The sequence below is a fragment of the Chiloscyllium plagiosum genome, unplaced genomic scaffold (genome assembly GCF_004010195.1).
Source record: "Chiloscyllium plagiosum isolate BGI_BamShark_2017 unplaced genomic scaffold, ASM401019v2 scaf_11847, whole genome shotgun sequence".
Lineage (NCBI taxonomy): Eukaryota > Metazoa > Chordata > Chondrichthyes > Orectolobiformes > Hemiscylliidae > Chiloscyllium > Chiloscyllium plagiosum.
Window position 1 is genome coordinate 1 of NW_025211106.1, and position 10,436 is coordinate 10,436.

A 10,436-nucleotide genomic window follows, 5' to 3' on the forward strand; every position below is an offset into this window, starting at 1 on the left:
GGGAAGCGGAAATCCTGGAGGAGGTGGAGGGCTTCTGTTTGGTTTCTGTTTCACGCTGTTTGTTGCGAATAGACATTGAATAGTAGGTAATTAAAGGACAGTATATCTAAATGTGAGAGTAGTGCCTGTTCTTCCTTCAATGTATTGGGAGCTGAATATTGAACTTGCAGATGTTGGTTAGTTTTTGTACCTTAGTAAATTGTTTTAGAATTTCGCAAACAGAAAAAAAGACTGGGAAGAGCTCAGAGCGAGAGTGTAACCAGTCCTTGTTCTGTTCACCTTGTCCTATTTGAAAACAAAGAATTATCATGGTCATGACCTGAATATTGCATTGATCAGTTGATGTATTTCTATTTAGCTGTTGGTGATTTACAGGAAATATCCCTCTTGTCTTCCTCCAGGCAAATGACTGATGGACCAAGACAATGTAATATTTCCTCAGTACAAAGCCAAGTGTGACCAGCTGCTTCTACCAACCAGCAGGTATGTTACTGTTATCAGATTGGAGAACATCCTTTCCACAGTCAGAGTGGATTGAGTCAGAAACACATTGAGCTTAATTTCCAGAAGTATACATTCAATCCAAGAGTCAAACACAACTGATGCAATATATTTTTTTATTTCTCCCTATACTCGATGTACAACAGCTCAGTTCCAATAAATGCCATGATGCTTAGTCAATTATCATTTGCAATATCAGAAGAGGGATAGATTGTATCCTGTTATGAAATATACATTCAGGAGCTGTATTAACTCCACATGTAATGAAGGCAATTTTAAAGTTACAGTCAAGGTGAACAAACACATCATTCTGTTACATTGTTACAGCAAGGATTTCTGAAGATATAGAAGGAAACTTTGGCATTATCAGTAACTGAGAAGGACAAAATTAATCTTTTGATAAATAGAAGTCCTATGTGAAAGGCACAACAACTAAACAGAGTGTAAATTCCAAATGAACCTCAGAGCCAAAGCCATATGTATGCAACCACCATCTCCAACCCACCCTCTTATGTGTGCTTGCATACATATGCACACACACCATTCTCTCACACACAGCTACTGACTGATTTACAATTGTTGCAAATTTGTACACCATCCTGAAATACTCATTCCAACATCTAAAAGTAATGAAAATCCATATATCCAACTAGCAGAAAACATTTCATCAAACTGATTTCTACTCTCATGTCAAGTCAAAGAAATTTACAGCACAGAATAAGTCTCTTCAAATTATTAAGTCTGACTGATCAAAGACAGTCTATAACAACATAACAGTTGACTGAGCTAACAATTCTAATTCCTTTCAACCAGCATTCCATTTTTCGTAAAACTATCATGGCAGCAGAGAAGCTGTCATCTCCATCTGTATCGTAACCCCATTCTCCATTTCATCATTTTGTAGTTATTTTATTTTTCTGTCCAGCAAGAATTTTTTAAAAAATTATTCTATATGTATTTCAAAATTCGTTTTGATTTTCTATGAAGAGCCCTGCATTCCTCCTGACCCTCCATTCATTATAGTACAAAAAAAAAGCAAGGAATCAGGATATCGTTTTCTGAAGGAGATATTGGAATCAGATCATTACTATTTAAATCATTGTAGAATGAAAGAGAAAGCCACAATTGGTCCGTTTGTCAAGCTGCTCATTTTTTTTTCCAACAGGAGTTGATATTTAAATTGTTAAATTCAATTTATTGAACTATTCTTCACAGAACAGTGGAAAATAAAAGTCCTTTTGATTTTCCCCTCCCTACAATAGAGCAACACAAGAGTCTGCTAGTGGCTTGCACCAGATCCTGTCCACATTGGTAAATAAAATAGAATTGGCCAATTCTCTTTCCTGTACAAGGAACACTGTGGTCAGTCAGCTGGAATGCAGTTGAAGTGTTCACTTCGTTGCAAATGGGTTCGGTGAATACTGATCATTAATTCATTGGATAAAACATGTCACAATGCAAACATTGATAGCATTCTGAAAACCAGACCTTGATATCCCTATTGTTCCCGGTTAGACTCTGCACTATAGGAGTTACAAAAGTCCATTGCTTTTCTCCCCTTGATTCTATAAAAAGCACAGATGCTTTTCTGCTGCAATGTGTTGCATGTTCAGTTGTCCATGGATCCTACAGGCGAAAGCGAAAGAACATTGGCTGTGGACATTATCGAACTACATGTGCAGTGCTAGAGATTAACAGATATACAAACACATCCACTTTCACGGACAGGAGCTGAGTCCAGTGGCAATGGATAGTACCTCATTTATGTCAAGTAGCAGAAGTTTGAACACTGAAGTACAGTAGCAGTTACGAAAAGTGACATGTTTCAATTTGGATGACACTGAAGCACTGTGAAACACAATAACCAAGAATAAGGAGCACATTGATATCTAGTATCAGAGAGTAAATGAATCTCATTCTCACACTGGGCCTGGTGCTGATGAACACACACTTTCTCCACACTGGACCTGAGTAATGCAGAAGCATTTCCATACTTTTTTAATATATGAAACACTGATTTAGAAGGCATTAAACCCACCTTATAAAGTGTATCAGATCATGACATGCAGAATGGGAAACACAAGGCGACATAAAAAAAGTGTCAGTGTGATATAGACCAGTGCCACTCCTTTAAAGTGATACAGATTGGCAGCACAACAGAAAACTCACTCACACACAGCCAGTTAATGCTGAAAGGGAAAAAAAAAGAAATTTAGGCCCAGGTATTTCCAAATATGGACAGTTATAAATTGATTCACCAAACCATTAATCATTTCAGTTAGTGTCAGATGTTATATCTTAGTGTCCAGCAGCAACTGATAAAGATTACTGAATACATAAAATATATTTAAAAAGTCTGAATGCAATAAAATTCAGATTCATGGCAAAGTTAACATTAATCCCTCAATCACAAAAGGTTAGTGAATATTGATCAAGTTTATCCAACACTCAGACCAAAAAAACACAACTGAGTGTGGAAAGAAAATGAGATCCACATACTCTACCTGATGCCAATGCCCAATGAACAAAACTGACACTATAGTTATCAAAGACAGGTAACTGCAGAAATAATCTCAAATTAGCATTTAGATAGAGATACTGGCAGTGAGTGGATAAAGTTCAGAATCCCAACAGTTAATGGAAACTAGAATGGACAACAGGTGAAGAACAGAATGTCCAGTCTGGACACAAATGGGCTGAATGGCTGGACCAATTCTGTGACTCTACCATAAATGACATAATGCATTCGAGATTAAGGCCCATTCACAACATCCTAAAATCTACTATCACAGAATCAATCACAGTCACAGAGAATTCTTTTTCCTAAATTCATTCATGGGATGGGAGAATCACTGGCGAGGCCAGCATTTATTACCCATCCCTAACTGCCCAGGGGGTAGTTATGTGTCAGTCACATTGCTGTGGGTCTGGAGACACATTAAATTCATTCATGGGATGAGAGAATCACTGGCGAGGTTATTTATTGCCAATCCCTAACTGCCCAGGGGGTAGTTATGTGTCAGTCACATTGCTGTGGGTCTGGAGACACATGTAGGCCAGACCAGGTAAGGATGGCAACTTCCTTCCTTAAAGGACATTAGTGAACCAGATGGCAAACAAAAATAGATTCCTTGTCACCGTTGGACTCTTAGAATATTATTGCCTGTCAGCGAATTAAGCAACTTTTGATGCATGAGAGTTGAAAATGATTGGTACTGATTGAGCACTTGATGTTCAGTCACACAGCACAAACTGACAAGGTTTGCTCAATTCCTGAACTCTCACATGGACACAACAAAAACTGACAGGCGGAGATTGATGGCTGCTGTCACATATTCACTGCAGAAACTGAAAGGGAGAGCATGATACCTAAACACACATCCCCAAACCCCCACATGCACTTCAAAAACACTGGCAGGTACAATCTGATGAATGTATTTGCACATTTATAAACTAGATGTTGACAAATACAGATTCACAGCTACATCCTGAGTTACACAGAGCAGAATATAACAGGGACAGATTGGTCAATCACACTTTAAATGCACGTGGCAGGACATTTCAAAGGAAGATATTCTCATTCACAAAGCAGAAACTTATTGGAACAGATTGATAACACTGTTTCAAATTACTTAAATTGGCATGTATGGTTTGATAATGACACTCTCATAGTCACAGGAGAAACTGACAGGTAGAGATTGATAACACAAGAAATCAGAGTTACATTTGAGGTCTAGTGACCCTTTCTCAGAACTGAGTGTGTGCATTTTCCTAACTGCCACATAGTCTTCTCTATTCTGGGGAAACTTAGTGTAGATTGGGTGTCCACTTTGCCAAACACCTACATTCTGTCCAGAAAACAAGACCCTGAGCTTCCACTTGCCTGCCACTTCAACACACCACCCAGTTCCCTGATGAACATCTCTGCCTCAGGCCTGCTGCAGTGCTCCAGCTAAAACTCAGAGCAAGCTGGAAGAACAGTACCTCATTTTCTGGTTGGGAACACAACAGCCTTCTGGACCCAATATTGAGTTCTACAACTAGGGCTAGAGCTCTCACATGTCATTACCCAGAACCTCTCACACCAGGCCTTGTTATCACAAGGTCTGCTTTTAGACACCAAGTCACTAACAGTCCCGGTTAATAGTGATTCACCTTCCTCATCTGACCTTATTCTTTGGATTCTATATCCATCTACCATTTACTCCTGACCCTTCAACATACCCTACCTTCTGCAGAAAAACTAATCATTTCCTGGCTACCATCAGTTCTCAGGAAGGGTTACTGGACTGGAATTTTTAACTCTGATTTCTGTCCACAGACTCTGTCCGACCTGCTGAGCTTTTCCAGCAATTTGATTTTGTTTCTGATTTCCAGCATCTGCTGTTCTTTTGGTTTTCATTTAGAGATTAATAACTACATTTTCATATTCACAGAGCAGAAACCACCAGGGAAAATTGATAACTACATTCACATGTTCACAAAAGAAAATTTGTCAGGCAAACATTGATAAATACACTCACATTTACAATTAGGACCCTGATTGGGAAGGATTCTTAACTAAACCTTCACAAAGCAAAACCTGACAGGGACTGTTAGTTTTTAACTTCTCCTATTCACATAGCAGAAACTGGCAGGCTGAGATTGACAATTACTCAAACATATTCACCAAGCAGATATCCTCAGGAGGCTAAGGAAATTCACCATGTCTATAAAGACTCCTGCAAATTTTTATCGATGCACACCACCTATCTGGATGTGTCACAGTGTGGTATGGCTACTGTTCTGCCCAAGACCACAAGAAATTACAGTCAGTTGTGAACACAGTCCAATCCATCACTGAAAGCAGCCTTCCATCCAAAGGCTCCATTGATACTTCCTCCTGTGTTGGAAAAGCAACCAACATAATCAAAGACCCATCTGACCCTGGTTCTACGCTCCTCCACCCTAGTCTGTCAGGGAGAAAATACAGAAGTTTGAATATACCGTCCAGCAGATTCAAGAACTGATTCTGTGCTGTTATTAGACTTTTGAATGGACCTCTCAAATTTTAATGTTATTCTCTCTCTCTACACCATTAACACTGTATTCCAGATTCTGTTCTATTGCCCGAATGCACTTTGATATGATCTGCCTGAAAGGCACTCGAAACAATACTTTTCGTTGTATCTCTGTACATGTGACAATAATAAATCAGATCAAATCAAGTGGATAACTACACTCACATGTAACAGAATCTGAGAGGTACAGGTTGATAGCTACAGTCACACAACCTGACAGGAAAAGATGAATAAATACATTCAAACGCTGACATTACAGCACCTGACAGAAAGGACTGATAACTAAACTCTTATTCACAAAGCAGAAATTGTTAGTGACCAATGAAACTGAAAATGTGTTGCTGGAACAGCACAGCAGGTCAGGCAGCATCCAGGGGACAGGAGAATCGACGTTTTGGACATAAGCCCTTCTTCAGGAATCCTGAAGAAGGGCTTGTGCCCGAAACGTCGATTCTCCTGTCCCCTGGATGCTGCCTGACCTGCTGCGCTGTTCCAGCAACACATTTTCAGCTCTGATCTGCAGACCTCACTTTCTCCTCAGTGACCAATGAAAGCTCAGCTCACACATTCACATAGCATAAACTGGCAGGAATTGACAATTACACAAACCTATTCACCAAGTAGAAACTGACAGCTGTAGATTGATAACTATATTTAAGTATTCACACAGCAGAGTCTGAAAGGTACAGATTGACAATTACACAGGTAGAAATTGACAGGTAGTGAATGATAACTGTACTATTCACATATTGACAGGGAAGAATCTGACAGGGACAGATTGGTATTGATTCTCCCAAATTGACGTAATAGAAACAGATTGAGAATGACATTCTGGTATCAAATAGCAAAACCTGACAGGTACTGTTTGATAATTGCACTGAGAAATTGATTATAGCTAAAACTGACAGGTAGAGATCAATATCTACATTCACACAGAAGATACTGACAGGTACAAATTGATGACTGCATTTAATATTCATACAGCAGAAACTGGCAGGGAGATACTGAGAATGACACACCCGTTCTCAAAGCTGAAACTGACAGGTTCAGGTTGATAACTACACTGCCAGATACACAGCAGAAACTGTTAGGGAAAGATTGTTCACACATTCACAACGGCAGAAACTGACAGGTATATATTGATAACTAAACTCACACATCCCCATCAGTGAAGCACACAGGGACTGATCCTATTTATTTAAAATATATTTATCAATCAGTTTCTGCCAGTTTCTACTATGTGGATATGAGTTCAGTTATCAATCTATACCTGTCAGTTTATACTACATGAATGTGTGAATGTAGTTATCAATCTGTCCCTGTCACTCTCTAGTAAATACATTTTGGATATTGCGGAGAGTGACAGGGACAGATTGATAACTACATTCACGTAGTATAAACTGACAGGTATAGATTGATAACTGAACTCATATCCACATAGTAGAAACTGGCAGAGACTGATTGCCCCATTGTGGAGCTGTAGAAGTGTTGGTTAGTATCTGATTCTTAGTGAATTGGCATAGATTTGTTTTGTTACAATCACCAGACAAAGAGCAACTCAGGCCAAGAATGGAGTCAGATCGCTAGTTCTGTTTGAAATGCTGGCTTGAAAGAAACACAGCCTCATGATTATAAAGTGAATGTTACATTGAGAGGTTTGATACTGTCAAACTCACTTAATGTTGATTTACAGGGGATGTCTCTTTTCTCTTCCTCCAGACAATTACATGAAGGCGCAAGACAATGTAACATTCTCTTGGTACAAAACCAAGTGTGATCAGTTCCTTCTAACATACAGCAGGTATGTTATCGCTGTCAGACTGATAAACATACTTTCTACAGTCACAGAGCAGTTGAATTAGACACACATGGAGCTCAATTTCTATAGAGAAGTTTTCACAAGAATAGTCAAATACCACCAAGCAATTATAACTTTTTTTATCCCTCTCCATTCTCAATTCACATCACCCGATTTCCAATAAATGTTATCATTCACAGCTGTTGAGTCATCGAGATGTACAGCACTGAAGCAGACTCTTTGGTCCTACTCATCCATGCCAACCAGATGTCAGAAACTAATCTAGTCCCATTTGCCAGCATTTGACCCATATCCCTTTGAACCCTTCCTATTCATGGACCCACCCAGATGCCTTTTAAATGTTGTAATTGTACCAGCCTCCTCCACTTCCTCTGGCAGCTCATTCCTTACTCGTATCATCTTATGCGTGAAAAAATTGCTGCTGAGGTCCATTTAAAATTTTTCCCCATTTACCTTAAACCTATGCTTCTAGGTTTGTACTTCCCCACCTCAGGGAAGAGACATTGTCCCTCATGACTTTATAAACCTCTATGTGGTCAGCCCTAGCCTGTTCAGCCTCTCTCTTTAGCTCAAATCCTCCAACCCTGACAAATTCCTTGTAAAATTTCTGTACCCTTCAGCATTTATCAATATCCTTCCAATACGAAGGAGACCAGTATTGCATGCAGTATTCCAAAACTGGCCTCACCAATGACCTGCACAGCCACAACATAACCTCCCAACTCCTCTACTCAATGCACTGACCAATGAAGACAACATCCTATCTACTTGCGCCTCCACTTTCAAGGAGCTATGAACCTGCATTCCAAGGTCTCTTTGTTCAGCAACACTCCCCATGATCTTACCATTAAGTGTACAAGTCCTGCCCTGATTTGCCTTTCCAAAATGTAGCACCCCAGATTTATCTGAATAAAACTCCAACTGCCACTACTCAGCCCATTGGCCCATGTGATCAAGACCCTGTTGTACTTTGAAGGAACCTTCTTTGCTGTCCAAATTTTGGTGTCATCTGCAAACTTATTAACTATACCTGCTGTGTTCAAATCCAAATTATTCACATAAATGATGAAAAGCAGTGGATCCAACACTGATACTGGTGGCACACCACTGGTCACAGGCCTCCAGTCTGAAAAGCATCTCTCCATCACCACCACCCCTGTCTTCTACTATCGAGCAAGTTCTGCATCCAGTTGGCTACCTTCCCTGTATTCCATGAGATCTAACCTTGCTAACCAATCTCCCATGAAGAACCTCGTTAAACGCTTTACTGAAGGCCATATAGATCACATCCACCACTCTGACCTCATCAATCCTCTTTGTTACTTCTTCAAAGCAACTCATTCAAGTTCACGACACATGCTTTCCCACACACAAAGCCATGCTGACTATCCCTAATCAGCCCTTGCCTTACCAATGCTGTCTTTCAGGATTCCCTCCAACATCTTGCCCACCACTGACGTCAGACTTGCCGGTCTATAGTTCCCTGGCTTTTCCTTACCACCTTTCTTAAATAGTGGCACCATGTTCACAATCTTCCAGTCATCCAGCACCTCACCTGCGACTATCAATGATAAAAAATATCTTAGCAAGGTGCCCAGCAATCACTTCCCGACCTTCCCACAGTGTTCGAGGGTGCACCTGATCAGGTCTTGGGGATTTATCACTTTTATGCATTTCAAGACATCCAGCACATTCTCCTCTGTAATATGGACATTTTTCAAGATGTCACTATCTATTTTCCCACATTCTATTATCTTCACAGTGAACACTGATGCAAAATACTCATTTAGTATCTTCCCCATCTCCCACGGCTCCACGCATCAGGTGCTTTGCTGATCTTTGAGAGGCCCTATTCTCTCCCTAGTTACTGTTTTGTCCTTAATCTATTTCTAAAAACTCTTTGCATTCTCCTTCTATTTGCCAAAGCTATCTCATATCCCCTTTTTGTCCTCAGGATTTCTTTCTGAAGGATACTCCTATGATCTTTATACTCTAAGGATTCACTCAATTTCTTCTGTCTATAACCTAACATATGCTTAATTTTTTCTGAACCAAAACCTCAATTTCTCTCGTCATCCCACATGCCCGCCACCTACCAGCCTTTCCTTTCACCCAAACGGGAATATACTAACTCCGGACTCTTGTTATCGCATTTTGAAGGCTTCCCATTTCCCAGCCTTCACTTTACCTCCAAACATCTGCCCCCAATCAGCTTTTGAAAGTTCTTGCCTAATGCTGTCAAAATTAGCCTTCCTCCAATTTCGAATCTCAGCTTTGAGATCTGGTCTATCCTTTTCCATCACTATTTAAAAACAAACAGATTTATGGTTGCTGGCTCCAAACTGCTCCCCGACTGACACCTCAGTCACCTACCCTGCCTTATTTCCCAGGACAAGGTCAAATTTTGCATCTTCTCAAGCAGGAACATCCACATACTAAACCAGAAACTTTCCTTGCACACACTTAACAAATTCCTCTCCTTTTAAACCCTTAACACTACGGCAGTCCCTGTCTACATTTGTAATGTTAAAATCCCCTACTGTATCCACTGTATTATTCTTACAGAGAACTGAAATCTTACAAATTTGTTTCTGAATTTCTTGCTGACTAGCAGGGAGTCTATAATACTATCCCAATAAGATGACCATCCCGTTCTTATTTCTCAGTACCATCCAAATAACTTCCTGGATATATTCCCAGGAATATCGTCCCTAAGTACAGTAGTGATGCTATCCCTCATCAAAACTGCCACTCCCCTCCTTTCTTGCCCCCACTTTCTAAGCTTCCTGTAGCATTTGTATCCTGGAACATGAAGCTCCTTCTCTCAGAACATTTACATGTTGATTAAGAAATTTTCTTCGAATTTTAAAAGTCTCTTCTCCATCCAAGCCTTTAACACAATGGTACTTCCACACAATGTTTGTAAGAACCTACTATACAGCCTTTATATTCTCACATATATCTGAAATCTGTGTATATTTGTTCCTCAGTTTCCTTCTGACTGTTGGGGGGCCTATAGTACAGTCCCATCATGGTGATTATCCCTTTCTTATTTT

General features: G+C 39.9%; 1 long non-coding RNA gene across 1 annotated transcript in view; it reads left to right on the forward strand.

Annotated features, from left to right (window-relative positions):
• The first annotated feature begins 399 nt into the window (after nt 1-399).
• Nucleotides 400-10,436, forward strand: part of LOC122546999 — a 15,671-nt gene continuing 5,634 nt past the window's right edge. Inside the window, exons 1-2 of the long non-coding RNA XR_006310863.1 lie at nt 400-483; nt 7,281-7,362. This is a non-coding gene — a long non-coding RNA (uncharacterized LOC122546999). The remainder of the gene's footprint in view (nt 484-7,280; nt 7,363-10,436) is intronic.